The 20,218-nt window shown below is 36.9% G+C and overlaps 1 long non-coding RNA gene across 1 annotated transcript in view; it reads left to right on the top strand.

Moving 5' to 3' along the window:
• LOC136791425 (uncharacterized) overlaps positions 1-20,218 on the top strand; it is a 97,326-nt gene that overhangs the window by 47,810 nt on the left and 29,298 nt on the right. Inside the window, exon 2 of the long non-coding RNA XR_010833446.1 lies at positions 2,736-2,903. This is a non-coding gene — a long non-coding RNA (uncharacterized lncRNA). The remainder of the gene's footprint in view (positions 1-2,735; positions 2,904-20,218) is intronic.

Genomic DNA, 20,218 nt, shown 5'->3' with positions numbered 1-20,218 from the left:
TTGCTTTGAAACTGCCATCACCTTCTTTGTTTTTGCTTTCTGCATATGTTCCATGATTTTGCTGGCAGGGAAATTCATATACAGCAAGTTTTAAATAATTTGGGAATATTAATAAAGGGTGAATTTCCAACTAGTGTGTATGGCATTTCACACAATCTATTCTAAGGCATATGCTCTTCCAGTCATGAGCTAGAAATTTACTGTGTAATTTATGATGTATGCCAGATGGGCTACTTCACATATTAAATATCAGCTCATAAATAGTGAATACTAGTATTCACAAATATTATTTCTAGAAATTAATTAAAATTAATAATAGATCTGTATACTAATTGTTGACCTCTGCTGGCAAAGACTATGCATATGGAAGAAACATCATATTCTTAATGATTTGCTGCACAATTGCTCTAATAGATACTCTGACTAGCAACTGGAATATTCAGGCTTAAATCAGGCATCGAGTATAAAGCACTGTGAAGGTGATAAGCACTATTGTTTGTTTTCCACTGTGGTGACAAGCATGTTGCTTCTATAACTTCAGTTCCAGCAGTCAATTTTATTGAAGAATCACTACATTTTCCATGAAAATTTAAGTGCTTTCTGGGATGCAGTAGCAGAATAGCTCCTTGTTAGTTAAACAAATGCAAAAATTCCCATATGAATGACTGCAGATGCTCTTTCATTTAAGTGTATTGATACATGATTATATAAACCCTTGGGATTTTTGAAAATTCTGATCTTGACCAAAATAAACCCAAGGGTAACCATATACATTTTTTCATCTGCAAACTCAGATGCCCTTTAAAGATTACTCTTTGAAATTAGAAAGCAACTTTCTTCAGAAAGTTGTTTGCTTGCTTTATTAACGCTTGCTTCAGGATGCCTTACCCATGAGGAGTCCTGTTGTTTTTAAATTGCATCAGTCCTTGTCTGCTGGTACACCTGACTGTTTGTGTAAGTAGTGCCATTTATGTTCAGAGAAACTACTTGTTAGGCTAACAATTACCTCTGATACGAATCAATGGAACGGCTTTTTTAATAACTTTGTATATGTCAAGCACATGCTGTGACTGAAAAGTGGAACTGGACTCCCATCTTCTGACAAAAACTTCTTATCATTAAAGAGATTAAATGCATGGCTAACTTAAAACATGTCTGCAAGTCCTTTGGATTGCCTTTGGTCTGTCCGTGCATTGTTTCCCTTATCTGTAAAATGGGGGGGAAGGAGACAGACATTGTGACTGTTTCACCGGAGAGCTGTGGTCCCAAATTGTTATTTGTAAGCTGGTTGGAGATGCTTTGTAGGCAGGTGGGTGAAAAGTGCAAAGTGCTGCTACGGATTAAATTTAGCTGTTACTAAAACAGTTTGGGGGGACCTTACAGAGTTACGTTTGTTGTTCCCTTAATGCTCACCTGTTTAGCTGAGGGAGGTTTTCAGGCTCACAGCTTCAGGTCTGCTTCACTGTTAATTTCTCTTTCTCAGAGCTATCTCAGATAGCTCCCTGCTCTCTTACAGTTGCTTATATGAGCAGCAAGAGTTTTTTACAGGGGAGGTGTGGCTGTAAGGAGCAAAAAAATGAATTTTTAGATAAATAACATAACATGGACATTTTAACATGGATACAGAGTACCAAAGGGAAGAAAAAAAATGAGCTCTGTTTTAGTCTTTCTGCTGCGGAAGACTTCATTGTTCCTCTGGGCTTGAAAGGATTTCTTAGCACACCTAATTGAGTTGAACTTGGTCTCTAATCATATATAGATCAAAGCTTTGCTTGATAGTGGCCATTAACACCTTCCAGTGAAATAAAAATAACCTTCAGTTGTTTCGGAATAAACCAGAGGATGTATCATGGCTAGTCTGTTGTTATTGTTACATGCACTACTAGTCATCAATTTGTTTTCATTTGTTATCTTAGTTAGATAGTTAGGTCCTCAGCTGGTAAGTGCACTTGTTAATATGAGGAACTGAACATGTAGCTCAATATCTTTTGTCTTTATTTGGTTGCAAAACAAGCAAATTTTTTATTTGTTTATATGTTTTTAGAGAAAGCCCCTGGAGGACCAAGTAACACATGCATCATATAATATATTTCTTTGTACTGCATAGTTTTATTCTATTTGTAATTTGTTAGTCATTCTGTTTTCTACTAGCAGTAGCTCTTGTTTCACTAAATCTACTGGGGATAGAGAAATAAGATATTTAAGGAAGCAGACATCTTTCTCGAGGTGCTTTACTGGATTAAAGAAGAAAAATAGTGGATCCAAAAGGAAAATGAAAAGAAATGCATATTTGTTCTCTAGATAATATGTTAACATAATTCCATTATGTGTATTTATCTACAATCTGTATGACTTAAAAGGTTTGAATATAATAAACCTCTGGTACACCAAAAACAAGGAGCGATAAAGAGAACATTGTTCTAATTTAATGCATTTGACAAATTACCTTAAAGACAAAGAAAAAAAATTTTTTTCTTTTCCAATAAAGAAAAAAAAAACATATCCTTATCACTTTACTTTGCATTGCAAACTTTGTTCATAATTAAGTCTGTGTATCTTCCTTTTGTGTGTGTATTTATTGGGGTGGTGGTGTCAGAATGCAATTCAACTTGATTTCTGTTAGATCAGGAGTAAACTTCAATTTTAATTTTTTTTTTAAATTGAATTTAAATAGTGTTTTGCCGAAGTGTGCTACCCATTGGTACTAGTGCACTTATCTGGTTTTGTTGCCTTAGGTTCTGCAGTATTTTAATTGGAAAGTGGAAGCATGAATCCCCTCATAGCCAGAGAGATCTTATTCACATCCACACAAACAACTTCTCAAGGTTAAGTTTCAAGAAATGAACTGAATCTGACATGGGCAAGGAGGGGGATGGAGGAATGGAAACAAAACAACCACAACCGTAAGTCAAATTCTTCTTGATGGGTTAAGGTGAAACCTCCATTATCTGCAGAGGAGCTGCATCAGGTCTATCCTTGCCTTCCATTCTTTTGTTGGATTTTAAAAAATGGCGTGGGGACAGGCTTTTCAAATTGACACATAGGCTTAAACATGCTTTTTTTGTTGTTGTTCCATTAAATTAAAATGCTCGTGAGACATAAAGGGACACACATTTACGGACAATTCCAGTGCATCTGCTATGTAGAAGTGTAACAGTGAGACTAGTGTAACAAAAGCAGCCATCTTTGCAATGGCTTAAATTTGCTGAGTGCCTTTTGCACACATGGGATTAAACCAGCTGCTAATGAAATGTCAGTTCCCCAAATAGCCTTGTGCATTCTGACATAGGTTTGCAACAAGGCCAGGTCTGTATTAGATTTGACATATCAGAATCCTCACTGACTTAAGAAAGCAGTTTTCTACCCCAAGTGAAGATGTAAGGGTATTTTAAAATGCCCTCTTTGAATGAACTGACAAACCAGAAGTTCAAGATCATATCAGGTCAATCAGCGCTTTTTTGTTGTTTGTTTTGTCTTATCATTATTTTCTGTAATATTCACTCTAGACATTTGATCTTATTGTGAAGTGGGAGAAAACGCGCTAAGTACCAACTTTATACTGGGTTGAATATCAAGTGCCTGAAATAGGCATCTTCCTAGTGTGATTCAGGACAGACACAATAAAACCCCCTGCAAGTAGTCCTTATCTGAACGGTTTAGACACAAGTTAGCACTCATGACATTGTCAAAATAATCACAGAAGATCCTATGTGCCTGTACTAACTTCATATCTTAACATACCTTAGTCCTCTGTCCAAAGGTATGTCACAGCCTACTTCACAATGCACTTGTTAAGGAAGAGGAAAGAAAAGGATAAACCATGCAAACCAGTGGATGCTTCCTATCTTTCTGGTATGATGTACCTCAACCTGTGACTCCGTAAGGAAGAAGATGAGAAGGGCAGTGTAGGTGAGGAGTGCTGGAATGTACAATCAGTTGACTTTTTATTTGTGTTCCTCAGGGTTATCAAATATCTCTTGAGTTAGACTTGAAGTAAATTCAAAGAGCTATCATTTCTTTGTCCCATCCTGTAGTCTGTAGGATGACTTCTCAGTTTGGCTAAGTTCCTGAAAGCTAAAAGTCACTTACACAGACAATTTCTGTCAAGGACATGCTTAATCAGCTGCACTCAGGTAGGAGGTAACAGCAGCCCTCTCCTGGGCTTTATAGTGAGTCTTCGTGTAGATAAGCAACACGGTCCACTGGCAGCTTCAAAGTGTCTATTCTGTTTGAAGCAAACTCCATAGACTCTAAGCTATGTTCAGAGGTACTTTGATAAATGCGTAGTTTAAATATTCTCAGCCGGAGAAAAGTTTTTAGAACTGGTGGACCACCTTTCCTAAGGTAGTCAAAGCTTCATATCATTTGCCTCTTACTTCTGTTGTTTTTTTTCCTCCACATCCAAGGCTAAAAGACTAAAGCCCATTATACTTCAAGAAATGTATTTTGATTCCTTTTATGTTGTCTTCTTTAAATATGGATGTTATATGACAGTATTATTGTAAATCTGAGAGTGATTCTTTTTCCTTTGAAGCTGAGATCTATTTTTCATTTTAATGTGTCTACTAGCTTCATGTTGCCTGCTCTGCAAGATTCCTGTGAAGATGCAGTGCATCTGCTTTTGCTAACTCTGTCATCTTCTTTTCAAATGTAGAGTTGAATTTAACTTTGATATAAGAAGGGCTTAGAGAAAAAATTACTCTCTGCCACGGGCAGTTCTTACAGTTTTTGTTGGTATCCTATTTATAGTCTGTGCTTTAGTATTACTGCATTCTGTTTGACTCTTGGTGAATTTTCCACCAAGATACAGGTATTTGTTTGACTAACTTTGAGCAATGCTTGCACTTAAAATGTTGCTGTGCCTTCATAAAGGCACCTGGGTAACGTAGACAGTGGAATTTTATTCTTTTCCCTTCTAATTTGTCTAGGAAATATCACTGGATAGTTACTTGATAAGTGTGGATGCAAGTTGGATTTTTGGTAGCAGCTTGAGTGGGCTTTTCATGTTGATAAACTGATATCTATTAACCAAAATTTCCTTCGTGATTTGATTATTCACTACTTCCCTTCATATTTTTCTGATGCTAACAATTTTCATTGACTGCAGAAATTGCTATGATATCACTAAGGTAGGAGTGAATAATTCTATCGTCATTGTCTTGTGATGGTGCTTTTCCTCCATCCTGAAAAGATGAAGCCTGCGTGTGACTCAGCTTGTTTCAGAAATGATGACAGCAGGAATCCCTGTGCTTGGCAGGTTTGCAGTAGCTTGGGTAATGGAGATGGGGGGGTTGTGGAGAAGGAGAGGAGGAGGTATCTCAGATCCTCGCTGCAGCCAGCAGCCGAAGTTCCAAAACCAGGGAGGTTGCTGCATTTGCCTGTCTGTCTTCGTTTTGTGGTGAACTCTTCACAAGGGGGTTAGTGGCAGTTGTTTCTCCCTGATCTTTTAAATCGTCATCCTGCTGACCTCATCATTTTCTGCTTTCACTGGGTTAACTTGTTTCTTCAACGCTGCTGGTGTTTCTGTCAGGGTGTCAGCTCTCCTAAAACAGAACTGTCTGCTCTGGATGATGAGGTAGTCAGCTGCATAGCATCCATGTGATTTTGACACGTGAACCCATGATGTCTCACTGTGCCTCCAGTAGTTTGATGTAGCTATCAAAAGGGAAATGACAAGGGGAGAGATTTCTCATGTAATAGGATATTTACTATCAGTAGTTTGAGATGATAGTTATCTATGCAGTGACTTGTTCCAGAGTTCCTAATTTTTTCTGCCAATTAACTGCATTTTTGAATGGCTATATTCCTTTAACTCATCCCTAACTGAAGTGTGTTCTGCTGTAAGCAAGGCATGAGTAATAGAATATTTGGATGATTCTCTCGAAATAGATGGATTGGCTACAAATACCATATAGTAACATTATTTTAAAGAGTCAGTAGAGTACCTTTCTCTGTACAAAAGAGTTTTTCTGCATGAGTTTTATACCAGCGTGAAGGCTTGGCCCATGCATTGAGACCAACGTTTGGTTTTCCTTTTCTTATGTATAATTCATTTCCTACATCTGGTCTTTGATATTGACTGTGTTCTTGTTTCTAGCAGGATATGGATTTTAACCTTCATGGATATTTCCAAGAATTTATTTCAGACTCAATCACAAAGTGAAGCTCAGAGAAATTGCCACAAAAAGTAAATAACTACTATATGAAACTTCTTTAACTTTGTTTTTTGATAATCTAGTATTGAAATGGATGATGTAGTGCTCAGTAGCCAGTAAGTGCTATATTTTACATATTGGCAAATAGTCAGTCTGTGATTCATTGTTTAAACTGTTTTTGTCAGATGGTCATTTGGCTATCTGCAGTACATATCAAAATTAATTATGGATATTTCTCACGTGTGCTGTATCCTGCAACAGTGGTTCAACCTGGCGGTATCCTTAGCCAGGTTCAGGCATATACTGAACTAGATTCCAATCTAGTAAAGCTCTCTACCAGTTCTTCATATCTGAGGCCTGCAATTTTTACCCCTAGCTCAAATAAAATAGCATTAACTTTATTTAGCCCACAGGGCTTTTCCCCTGTGGTAGAGGAACAGGTTGACTTTTTTTCCCCTATCAGCCTTTTAACTCTTTGTCATAGCTAAGCCTGAATATTCTTTTGATACTGCTGCTTTGATGAGAAGACTTGTATGCTAATATTACGAATTGGCAACAGCCAGTCACTAGGGATCAGTGCTACTGATTGATCGTCATAAGAACATTCTCACTGTATCAGTCTGGTTCTGTAAAACAACCAAAATGTGCCTGAAACCATATTCTGACAGAGGAGGTAGCAACTGAGATAGTAATGAAAATCGTGATTGATTACACGTTGTTACTACTGCAGGAATTATGTTTTGGCCTTCTGGCTTGTATAGTAACTTTCTGTGCTTTTGATGAGTTTTGCTCAAGTGGTTTTTACCTTCTTTTTAGGATTTAAGCAACCAAGACACTAACTAACTAACTTCAAACCACCGATTTCCTTGGATACAGGTATCTATGCAGGATTTTGAAGTCATTGGAAACCTCTCCTTTGATTTTGTCAAACTTGTATGAAAACTTAATTTGTAAGTAACATCCGTTGGAGTTCTGTACATGAATCTCTGAAATAGTGCAGGATATAAATGCAGATACCTTGCTGTTGGCTCACCACATAAAGGCTTTATTAATTGATTCTGTTATGGTTCCCATCAGCTTTGGCCCCAAGCAGTGGGGATGGCAGCTGATAGTTTCTGCAGCTGAAGTTTTGCTACAGGGTGTTTGAGGTTCATTACCCTATTGTTGCTGGGGGAAGAAAAAGGTTAAAGTAATATCATTGTTTATTATAGCTTAACTGAGGTGTACAGCATATACAAATTGTCAGGTAGTATAAGAAGAGCAAAAATATCTATAAATTCATTTGTAGCCTTTTAATGAGTTATGTATTGCACTAATCAATTCATAAGGGTATTTTATATTTGTTTTCAAAGCAGTTTGGGCCTGGAAGTTCCAAAACCATTTCTCTCCTTTCTGTTATTCTTGGTTTATGTCTATAGTTCTTACATCAACACCCATTGCGAGCATTTTTTTCCTGTGTGTGACTGCCAGGATTTCAGCCTGTGTGAGCTGTGTGTCATTCAGAGCAGCCTGATGTACAGACAAACCAATCCTGACTTTTTCTATATCAAGAGTCACATCAATACAGATCAAGCGTTTATACACTGTGTTTTGTGACATATAGGTAAGATAGACAGGGGATGACCCATGTAGGTCTGCTCCATATGAATAGAGCAGTGAATGAATCTCTGTGAATACCGTATGTATGTGCAACGTGCTTGTGGGGATATTTACCTGTAAAAACTAAAGTGAGATTGTTAGCAGCTAGACAGTAACGCAAAATAATGGCATAAAATTATTTGTCACAGAGAGAACACTTCAGTAAAATCCAGTCTGAACTGAATGAATGTACTTCTGCAAATAATTGCCTTTAAATGTGCCTTTAAAGCGCGCACACACAAAAAAAAACACATTAAAATAAATACAAGTTAATTCCCCCAAAAACTTTTCCTAAGAGCCAATATAGGTTATCTTTGCAAACAAAATGGAATCTAAAAATATCAAGCACTAAAGAGCATCTTTATATCAACTTTTTGTCATGAAGTGATACTTAAAAGCAGATCACTTCTTCCTTTTTTTTTTTTTTTAATTGATGTGGAGTAAAATGCTTCCTGTTTGGGGGGTCATTTCTAGTGATTGAGTGATTTCTAGTGATTGATCCAGTAGTTGAGTTCATTTCACAGGCTTGTGGGCATAGGTATATTTTTACCTTTTCCTATGCTACAGAGGTCTGGAAGTCAATAGTTATAAGAAGTGTTAGAGAATAAGTTTCACATGCAAATAATGACATTTCAGTGATAAGTGGTTCAGTTGGCAATATAAAAATAGACACTTCCTGATACCTTTTTACCATGTCCATGTCATTTATTATTGTATATTATCATCTGTGAAGTGTTACTTAGTGCTCTTCAGAGTTGCCTGTGTGGCTAAGTGGCACCACGAGCCAGAACAGCCTGACAGGCCTTGCTGTCCTTCCCGCTGAAAAGCCAACGCTTGATGCAGTATCCCTGAAAGAAGCAATCAACAGATTCACAGAACGACACAACGCACTGACGTTACTGCCTGTCCCCAAATCATGCTATTAAATTATGTGTTAAAAGGATATTAGGAGCACAGTGTTTGGAAGAATCCAACTCGCATCCAGTTTGAATTAGCATATAGATGAGCTGAAGTCTCAGATGAAGCACAACCTAGATGAGTTTTCTAGCATTATGCTGCTTTGTAAGTTAGATCTGTCAAAACATAGATTTGTGACTATAACCTTACACACACATTTTTGAGGTGTTGCATAGAAAGTGAGAAAAATGTAGCTGCAGACCCACGAGAAAGCATTCTGTTGTCTCTGTATTTCCATGCTTCCTTATTGAAACAGCCTCGATACGTGCCTATGCAGCTCTGCATCATACAAAGTACCTTCCAGCTAAGACAGGTCGGTAATCTTTGTTTGCTGTAGTTACCAGGTGGAACAATACTTAAATATTCCTAACAAAAACTGTTAGGTAGAGTGTAACTTCTGAAAACTTTGTTAGAGTTGCAAATGTCCTTGTTTGCATGATTCTACATATTCAGCTAGAACATTATTCAGTATACCAGGAACCTAGGGGCTGGATAATGCCTGGAAAATATTTGTAAAAAATCTCTTCAAATTAAATATGTATGAAGCATAAACACATTTTTATGAAAAGGTAATATTATATTTGCAGAATCTACACATGGTAGATTGGCATTAGATGGCCATGAATTGTTGACAGAACCTAGAAATGGGGTTTTTTGATAGATTGTGGTAGATTTGTTTGTTTGGTGGTGTATGCCTGAATTGTACCTGGTAAAGCACTGATACTACAGTTGTCTGTCTGCTTTGTTTTGGATTGTTAACTAGTCTTGATTGTGCAATTTGAGAAGTATGGGAAAAATGCGTATATCTCTGGGAACATTTGAGAGAGCAGTAAAACAGGTGGAGCAAAGAGTGGTCTTCAATACAACTGGAATCAGCACAAGAACCTGTACTTGAATGGAGCTTTTTTTTTTTTTTCCAATGTATTTTGTAGCTGCAAAGAAGAGAACATCTTTGTGATAACGTGTGATCATTATTCAAATACAGGAAAAGGGAGTTCTCAGAAAGGCCTTCTCCCACATGACTGTTACGAGTTCTCTTCCAGGCCAGATGCAAGCAAAAAGACATAGGTTTCTCTCCACATGGAATATTGAAACAAATAGCTGGACACTATCCAGAAAGGAGATTTGAGAGGAAAAATTACTTTTCTGAGTACTGTTGGCAGAGGTGAAGTTTTTATTACTAGTTTCACATCATCACAATAAGAGTTAGAAAAGAATTATTAGGTCACTGACTGCAGTGCGATGCATTATTAATACAGAGTAGTTTATAAAAATTAATGTTTACTTCTATTTGAAACTCTCCTGTTTGAGGATGTGCCGAAACTATAAGATAGCTTTGCTGATTCAAGACTAATCAATACCTGAGGGATCTATTAAGGTCTTAGTGCAGACAATTAGGGTTGTTTGCAAAAGTCTTACTGAAGTCAGAACACAGTACTGGGGCCCCCGTAGGTGGACGAGAGCCTATTTACTTGCATTTACTTTATTTTATGTTTACACCAGGGAAGTAAATATGACTTTGAACCCATCATTGCTTCTCATCCCTCATCCTTTCAACATATGCTATCAGACTGAGTAAAACTAGTGTCTTCTGCCTTTTATTTAAGAGTTACAAACAAACAAACAAAAAAGAATGGAAAAATCTAGCACTTTCTGTATTTATTCTCTTTTTAATATAAGTAGCTATTTATCACACATTTTACCAAGAATTTTAGACAGGCTGTGAATGGATTTGCATTCATGAAGCTACATTCTGTTATCATATATTTCTTCCCAAATAGTCCATCTGACTTAAACAAGATTACTTTGCCTCGTGAAAGTTATAACAGTTCCAAACCTAATTAAAAGCCTGCAGCTTTTGCTGTACCATACTTCCAGACTTGTAAATACCAAAGTACCGTGCTTCATTGTGTTTGTGGGTGACCACTGGGGAGGATTCCAACAAGGACTTTGAGACAGCTTATTGTGAGTCGCATTTCTATTTGACCAAGCTTTGCTGACTTCCAGTCACTTATGTATTTGAACATCTGTCTAGTGAGATAGGATTTCCAGGCAGGAATCAACACTGAAGGAGTGCTACCATGGGTTTGAGAAGAATGTTATGTTTTATAAGTCAGAGCTGAGTATTGTTGGAATGAGAATAATGCAGAAATCCTCTTGATGTTCTTACATTGTGTTGTGTTTTTAAAAATACAGCAAGTCTGTTCAGTCCTTGATCCTTGAAGGTATTTAAGTGGCTAATGAGTAAGTCAGAGCAATACGTTTCACTGGCTTGAAGAGTAAATTTACTTTGATATGCTGTGGTGCAATTTTAGGTACAGTAGAAGGTGAGAAAACAGATGTTACCCATATGAATGTTGATAAAGAGCAAGCCTGTTCTGTATGCCCTGATGATAACCCTTAGAAGAATTTGTGAAAGTTGTAACTGTTTTCAGCTGTTTTCTTCCAGAAATATATGCTGAATTGTCGTGTATGTAGAAAATCCATCTCAGTATTTAATCACTTTAGAATACTGAGAGGCATGAGAAAAATAGGAAAAATGAGCAGAAAATAGTGTAAGTTGTATAGTGGGTGTGGGAGTGAAAAGTTAGCCTGACCAGTGCCCAAGACATCCACTGTACTGATATGTTTTATCTTCTGAATTTTAGCAGAGAGCTTTTGGTACGCTTTTCCATATATAGCTTGCCCTGTAGATATGAGAAGGTGTTTGTTCCAAAGGAAACAATAGCAGCCAGAAGTGGAAATTACTGCCAGCTCATCAGATGCAATTGAATAATAATGAAAGCTAATGCAAGACAACATTCAAGGTTATTTTTAAATCTTTGTAAAGGTCAATGTATTCAATGATATTCAATTCCAACTGCTGAAAGAGTTGCTGTGCTTAAATATGTTTTCCTTGTTTAGAAAATAAGAGATCTATACTAAGAAGGGTAAACAGGACAATGCCACCCCTATGTCTTCTCTTCACAGTATTTAGGAAAACAATGTGAGAAGTATCAACCACTGATGATTACTTTCAGTCTCAGGAATCTGTGTCCTTCTCCCTCCATCTCAAGCTGCTAAATTCATTACCAGAGAAAGAGCAAGGTGCTTCTCTTGTGGACCTTTTCTACCGTGCATAGCCATAGAGGGGAAAAACTGCCTGATTATCCAGACTGCTCTAACCTCTGCACACTCTCAAGATGTCATTAAGTAATCCTTTAGCCCCTGTAAAAATGTCACCATGTAAATGCTGTAATGTTTATCATCTTTTGTAGTCATGACTTCTGTCCTTTCCAAGATTTGTTATTGTGCTAGAAGCAGGAGATTTAAAAACCAACAAAAACTGAAAACACCACCACCACCAGCGACAAAACACTCAGAAATAGAGAAGTGCGGGGGAAAGAAAGGAGAAAGGAAAAATGAACCAAACAAAAAATCTAAAACACCAGAGTGGATACTGATGTTAGCTAGCTAGAGGTGTATATGTTATCTCCTTTATGTTGTTAACTGTTGAAGAATACTACAAGTGTGCTCTGCAATATCATATAGAAAATGCTACTACTGCATCTTGAAGTGTCACTGTGGAGCTTCACACCAATGCAGAATCCCTTCCCTGTAAGCGGGATGCCATGGGGTATAACAGCATCTTTATCAGTGGCAACGACTGCAGTATGTTGCTGTAAATTAGATGCTTGCTGGATAGGTGATCGTACAGCCAAAAATCAAAAAGGAAAAGGAAGGCACAAATGCGTAGGTAGGGAACTCTACAGATGTTTAGAAATATTTGTACTTAAGCTTATGATTTTTTATCTTTTTGTAATTAAAGGTAATAAGAGTAGAGTTATGATGCATATGATCCATGAGCTAGAACAATTTAATTGCAACTCAATTTATTAAAAAATAAGAAAAATCATTAGAAAGGTAACTTAATGTTAAGCTTACAGCAGATGATCCTCAAGTAGCATAAATTTACTAGGCTCCATTTGAATAGGAAAAATATTTTTACATGAAGATTTAATGTCTTTGTAATGTAACACAGGCGAAGCAGTTTAATTCATAATGCCAAGAGACAGCTTTGCATAAATATTTAGTTATCAGACGCCCTTTTTCTAATGGGAGATAGGCATTAGATGTGTTTTGAAGACGTGGACCTTAAGACCAGCTAAGATGGTCTAGTATTTTACAAACTCACTGCTTTTTATTTTTCAAATAAACCATCTGGATAAAGATTAGGAACAAGAAAGACACGAGAAAACCTAGCAGCTGGATGGCAGTGGTCATATTAAGTCTGTAGTTTTGTTTTTGCAGCTTGTTCAGTGGAATTGCATGAAGAGATCAGATAGAAGGAAAAGATGAATTAATGAAAAGAGTTCAGAAACAATCAGCAGAAATAACAGGCATCACAGAGGAAATCATTCAGAGAACAGTTTTTACTCTTGTGATGTCTTTCATGTATACACTGGATTTTGCTGTGCCTTGCTCAAATTTGTCTGGTTTTGGTAAAGAAATATTTTGCGTTCTTGGATATGTGCCAGGTATTATATATTTTTTTATGTCCAGATACAGGCAGACAGACATAGAGTGAGTAGCAGATGTTTGTTTACTTCATAATTTGAAAGAGATTCAAAAAAATAGACTGGAAAAAATACAGGAATTATGTAGCTTTTTTTTAAAATCATGAATTGTGATGTTTTTGTCATTGTTTGAGGGAAAATTGTCGTGTAACAGCTGGATAAAGCAATAGGTGTGATACATGATTGTTCTCCAGTGTAAATTTATTTGACAGGAAGCTCATTTGCCTTGCTGGGCAGTTTAGGCCAACAGGTGTCTCACTGCAAATATCTTCATGCAGCTTAGGAAAGTTTGCTGTTTCCTGTGTAATTAAAAACCAAAATAAAAACAATCAAAGAAAGCTGAGATCCAGAAGCAAGAAGGGTAGCGGATAAAGGAAGTTGGCATTGGTGGATACCTCTAAGGATCTGTAAACTGAGATACAGCAAACCTTGCTAGCAGGGGTGTGAGGAGAGAGGGTGATGCTTTTCATACTGCAGGGGCTTTTGTTTGTGATTAGAAGCAACTTCTCTTCTGGTTCCTTTGGAAGAGGAGTCAAGGCTAACAGAAAGGCAGGATTTTTAGCAGCAGTAGAGTGCCGTCCTGTGGCTCATCACTGCTTGAAAGTCTCTGGGAGGCCTTAAATCACAGGGTGATCAAACTGTCTTGAAAGTATGCAAATAATTGAATAATATTCTCCAGAAGTCCTTTAAAGGACTATTGAACATAGCTAATTTACACAAGGGATCAAAGTATGCTTATTTGCTTTTAGAATTCTTGGAATTGGTACGTTTGGGTATTCACTTTTGCAGTTTTGTTTTCTTTTGGCTCACTAAAACTCATGTACCTGGAGACCACTAAAATAATCATGGAAATTGCTGAATAGTGTTTCTTTTCCCATCTGTGGTTGACTCTCTGCTGTTGTTTTCCCTTTTGTGTTTGTATAAGCTTCTACATTTCAAATCAGATTAAACGGATTTATGAGAGCAGTGTTTTGCTATTTGGTTGGTGTTTGAAAGGATTCCTTTATTTTAAGAGAAGCCTCAAGAAGCTTAGTTGAAGAATCTGGCCAGGCTGTGACAGATACATTAAAAATGAAACTATCAGAAGAAGGATCCGATTCTGATCGTAGTTAATTCAAGGATTTCTGGATCAACCTTCAAATAAGAATTTGAGACAAAATTTATGGAAAAAAATGTCCTTCTCAAGCCAGCTGGCTGCATCTTTTTTCAGTATGCACTTGACTAATTTGTTCTAGCTTATACTGAAAAAAATCAGTTTGAAGAAACATGAGTAATACTGAACAGGTAACACAGATTGATCCAGAAACTTATGGGGAAAAAATAAGTACAAAAGTTAGAAAAGGCAGCCACTGATATTTGACTACAAAATTCTGACCCATTTAAATGATACCTCCTACACCCATTATACATTTGTATCCTATTGAAAACTTTGCTCCCCTCACTCCCTTATGCAATTTTAGTTATGCAGAGGCCCTGGGCAGAGGTGAGGTAGTGCTCCTGGCTTTGCCTTTGTTCAGAGTTTCCTGTGTCAGGTTCCTTGAACTCCTGCAGGCCTTAATTTTGCTGGGGATATGAGTTTTTGTCAATGTTGCAAAGTGTGCTGGTATTGAAGGTGGAAAGCGTTATACAAACATCAAATATTCTTAACTGAATTGCTAACTTGACTTGGCCAGTTACAATGTCAGCAACACTCTGAATTGGTTATGTCCTGGTCTATGGTAATACCTGCATCAAGCTTTATTCCAGCTTCTGTTGAGATACTGCACCATTAAAAACACATCTCAGTGTGAACATAGCTGGTAGTTATGTTAGATGTTAGTTGCATAACAATGTCTCAAAACTCTGCCCATAAATCAAGAAAACTGTAACGAATGAAAAATGCAGTTTTTCAGGTTATTTATGTCCTGCAGCATGCTTGTATTAGTTATATAGACACGGGACCTCTTGGGAGCAGCCTTTGTGGTATAGACCAAGGGCCTTTACTGCTTTTTTTTTTTCCCCATTACTGTCAGTTATTAAAATTTTGAATTAATAGATATGTGGAGGTATGTAATTTCACCATAGTGTACAGATTCAGCAGATGGATTTACTGTAAGAGGTATATTAATTTATTGTAGGAGAGGTATATTAATGGCTGGCTCTGGTAACTAATCCTGGTAGGGCTGGTAGTTGTGCCAACCTCAGCCACATAATGCTCCATGCAGAGTTGGAGAAAAGAGTGCTAAAGGTTTTTTTTAGATATGTTGTGACTCCACTGGTTGCAACAAAATGATTATCACCAATTAACTTGTGTCCAAGGGGAATTTGTTACAGCATTTTCTACGTATTTCTCGGCAGGTTTCTTCCTGTATCAAATACAGCAGTGTGAAAGAACTGCATCATGTCCTTAGAACTTACTAGTAAAGAGAAAGTATTTACAACATCCCTCTGAACAGCACTGCATGGATGATGGAGCACTTCTGAAAGAATACCTGTGAAGGAAATAAAGCCATTAATTGAACAGAATTATTGTGCACCAAAGCTACATGTTTGAGAGGTCTCTACAGTATTCAAATAACTATTGAACCATTTGGCACATCCCTAATAAAAACCTTTATCCATTAGCCCCATTGGTGCATGCTTAGGCAAATTAACTCTTTTATATGTAGATCTACAGAAAATGGTGTGTTATAATTAAATGATTCTTTTGGGGGCAGTAAACCTCTCTTCAAACAGCTTGAATATTAGTGCAGTCGTTTTTCTTTCAGCCCTACTAATCACAGCAAATTTAGCTTGCACAGCCAGAGTCAGGGTGCATGTTACAGGACACTCTGGCAGTGGTGATGAGCAAATCCCGTAAGTGCTAGTGTTAGGTTTAGAAAAAGGATGGTATCTGAAGTTAATGTAAATTTATTTGGATTCTTGCTGTTCATGAAATCAGGTTGCTGTTTTAAGATACCTGTTACTTAAGATAGTATAGGCCAGAGCCAACCCAATAGAAACCTGTTGTATGATTGACTTTGAATTTGACTGGGAGATCTAGATGGTATATGTCAATTATATTCATTACATTAAAAAAAAAAAAAAAAATCTAAGTCACTCAAGGTTTTCCCCCTCATTTCTCAATCATTTCAAACTTAGGTCAGATTTTGAGCACTCCTTATGCTGGGTGGGAAGAGGCACCAGATACTGAAACAAAATGGCACAGACGCATACGTGCCTAGAAGAGCACTGAGGCCAAGAGCTCCTGAGGTGGCTACTGATTGCTGGGAGCTGTTGCTTTCAACTGTGCCTTGTTTACTGAAAGTGCTGAAAGTGCTTACTGTGTTTTAAGTGTTTACTGAAAGTGCTGAATACTTATTGTCTCATTCCTGTGCTCCTGACACTTCTAGCTTCACCAAATTTAGTGAAGTTAGGATGGCTTATCTTGTGTATGATTATATTCCTAACTTTTATATTCCTAACTTATATTCCTAACTATTCCAGTTTCCACTTCTTTCCAAGCCCTTTATTAAAAAAAAAAAAAAAAAAAAGGCACACCGATTCTTCTCTGGTGTTTTTTTAAATTTCTGCCACTTTAGACCTTCAGGATTATTTCCACCAAGTAGGTTGGTTCTGGTTTGGCACTGATTAACACTGTGCTGATTTTAATTGGTCTGCTTAGATTCCCAAAGGTAGTAAGAGACATAACTTCCCAAGAAAACTTAGTTTTTTTCTTGCTCATTGATTTCATAAGATGAAAATTTACCCACTGAAGATTTGGTGAAGGTTAGAAATTGCAGAAACATTGTTATTAATCAGTAATTGATTTATTTCAGTGCTCTGTATGTTGGTGAGGGTCATCAGTTCACTTTTGGGGAAGTGCAGCTTACCTCCAGCTGCAATTCATAAGCATTGCTTCAACTCTTAGCATCAGCGGGTTGTTTAACCTTGAGGCTACTTACTGTATCAGTGGTGATGCCTAATGTGCAAGTGCACTCTTTGTAATGCAGGGATTGTGCCTTAAATGTCCTACCTTACAGACTACATTAAGTTTTCTAGAAGGCGAGTCATTATTTTCCGTGTCTCTCCTGGGATGTATAGAAAGCCTGCTGAATTCTTTAAAGAGTTGGCATTTAGCTTGCTTACCACTCTCTTGCTTTTATCAGATACCAATAAAAATAAATAATGTAACATGCTATAAAGAAATGTTTCGACATTATGTAAAAATCATTGTTGTTCCACTTGCTTTGAGATGTTCTTTGAATGTCAAAAATGGTCCTTTGACATCTTTTGGATGTGTTACTTATTTCCACATCCAAAACCATTTTCTGGTAATGGCCAGACCAGAAACAGTCCAGAATCACAGCTGCCAAAATGTGGGAACAGGGATACTCAGAAGCAAAAGTGAGTTTCTTCTCTTTTTCCCTTTCCCGCACCTCCTAAAAGAAATATTCACCAAGTTCTCATAGAAATTCACAGCTCAGACTCAGACAGTGACCAGGTTTTACCATTTCACAGTTCACATTGCACCAGCTAATGATGAAGAACCACAGCAGTTTTACCTGTTCTTAAGGGACTTCATATTAGAGCTAAAAAGCAAGAAGCAGCTACTGTTACAATGGCTGGAAATTTTCTGATGGCCTTTGTTTTAAAACAAAGGTGGTTGAAACTGAAACATGTAGAAATTGGTTGAATCTTTGAAAAAAAATTTCAACCTGATATAAAGGTAGATTTATGGTCCTTGAAGTTGTTAGCTAGGAACTAGATGGGAGGGAATCTCTAGTTTCCTTGTTCCTTTGATGCCTGCTGGGGGAAATTGTTGCAGTGGTGGGGAAAGGGACTGAACTCTTAGAAGTAGCTTTTCCGCAATTCTGCTCTTTAAAATTCAGTTCATATTCTGCCTTTACTTTGACACCTAACAAATTTTACACACGATTTATTCTAAATGTGAAATTTTCTGCGTGGGGGGTAATTTTTGCACAACTTCCAATTTTTAACTTTCTGCACTAATTAACAAAGTGACTTCATTATCTTCCCATAAACTTTTTACTTGTAAGCATTTCTCAGGGTAATTAAACTGTTTAAGTAATTCAGCTGATAGCGTACATAGTTTTGTTTACAATGTAATTAGGACCTCTACAAGAAGAGCATGAGTGAGTAACCATTTAATCCTAGTGAAGAATCTTTTGAGTTTTAGGCTTGCGTTTTTTTTCATGCTTTTAATTCCGCCGCACCTATTTCTGCAAGAATGAATGTAAATGAATACGTAGTTTATTTAAAATTATTTCAAGGGGAGGATCACATTTTGGAGAGCAGAATTAACTTATTCACCCAGGTTGTACATGTAATAATTTTTTTTCTACACCAGACAACATCACTTTGTCTTTCAGCAGGTACTTGGGATTCCAGGTTTCCTCTTCCAGCTTAGACATTGATTCACTGTCTGGCCTTAACTAATCTATTATCACGCTTTCAAATTTATGTGCCTGTAGCTATGTTCAGATACTTGAATAAGTGACTTAAATGACTTGCTTTTCAACAGTCCTCATGTAATTGTGTAACTATGGAGTATGGCACCAGTTCTGCAAAAGCTGGGGATGCCTAATTTTACACTGATTAGTGCTGTTCACTTAAATATTTGCATAACTCCTAGTCAGAAGGGGACTGGGTACTTGATTTGAAGTAATAAATTATGAATATTCTGTCATTCTCTAAGCATATTAGTTTATTTAAGTGTAAAATATTTCTACTGCTACTGTATCTATGATGCTACAAAGATTGTTTTTTCTGTATTAGCCAAGTCACCGGTAATTACAATGTCTGCTGAATGTGTGCAAGTAGAGAAAAGTTGTTTAGATAATGAAATGATAGCATAGCAGCAATTGGTAAGAAAAAGTAATCAACGATGTATGAATGTTATTTAATTAAAATGTATAAATATTTAGGTAAAAACTACTTATTGAATAACTTCTTGGAAAAAAAGACACCTGTGCTAAGTATCCGACTCTGCAGCTCCCTTTCTCTTGCTCTAACAAAAGGCGTTTTGAGAGACATTTGGAAAATGATCCTGCAGATTAAGAAAAAAACACAATGGACGTTTCTTGCATTTTCGTAAAAGTTGGGGGACGGGGACATGGGTAGTGAATATGTATGCCTTTATATCTGTACAGATGATCTTGCAAGTGATCATTTTTATCCTCAATGTAAGCAAGTACCAACGGTGCTGGTGTAGACAGACAGGATATGATTTTGAAACAGTTATTTCTGAGGTGGAAATGCTGACCATCCCTGCGTGAACAAATTCCATCCATTCCATCCATCATGTACCTATTAGAGTTTATGCAGCTTTGACTAAAATTACATGTATGCCCTGCTGCAGTTTACATCCCCTTTGCTCCTTTGGTTCATTTTCAGGAATAGCTCTTTTTTTTTCCAGGCTTAAGTAAAGAATTAATTTATACTTTGAAATGATCAGAGTCCTTCCCTTAAAAAATACTTGATTTAATGCTGTGTTTTCTGAAGTAAGAAAAATGTGGTTCCCTGCATATTTGAAATAGTGACCCTTTCTTTTAAATTGCTTATGATGGTTAATCAGCAAATCAAGACATCCTTCAACTCTAATTAAAGCTCAGTTGAAACGCAGAAGGGTAATGGACGTAGGATAGGCAATCATCTGAAAATTGAAAAAGTACTACATTACAGAAAATGTTTATGGCACATTTGCATTTTTCAGAAGGTAGATACAGTTGCTTCTGCTGCATCAGTTATCAGGAGTTTTAATAATTAGCTGCAGTATAATTAACCATTAAATCAAGGAAGTTGTAGCCTTGTTTCCTTGATAAGAGGTTTCAACATTTCTGTATTCATGGTATGAAACAGCTATATCTTTGTTTTAAATTACTCTGGTAGAGCTTATTTACATTTCCAAGCATGAGTAGATTGTACAGCTCT

Source organism: Anser cygnoides, chromosome 9 (genome assembly GCF_040182565.1).
Source record: "Anser cygnoides isolate HZ-2024a breed goose chromosome 9, Taihu_goose_T2T_genome, whole genome shotgun sequence".
Lineage (NCBI taxonomy): Eukaryota > Metazoa > Chordata > Aves > Anseriformes > Anatidae > Anser > Anser cygnoides.
Note: the sequence above shows the minus strand (reverse complement) of the source record. Positions and strands in the feature narration are given on the sequence as shown.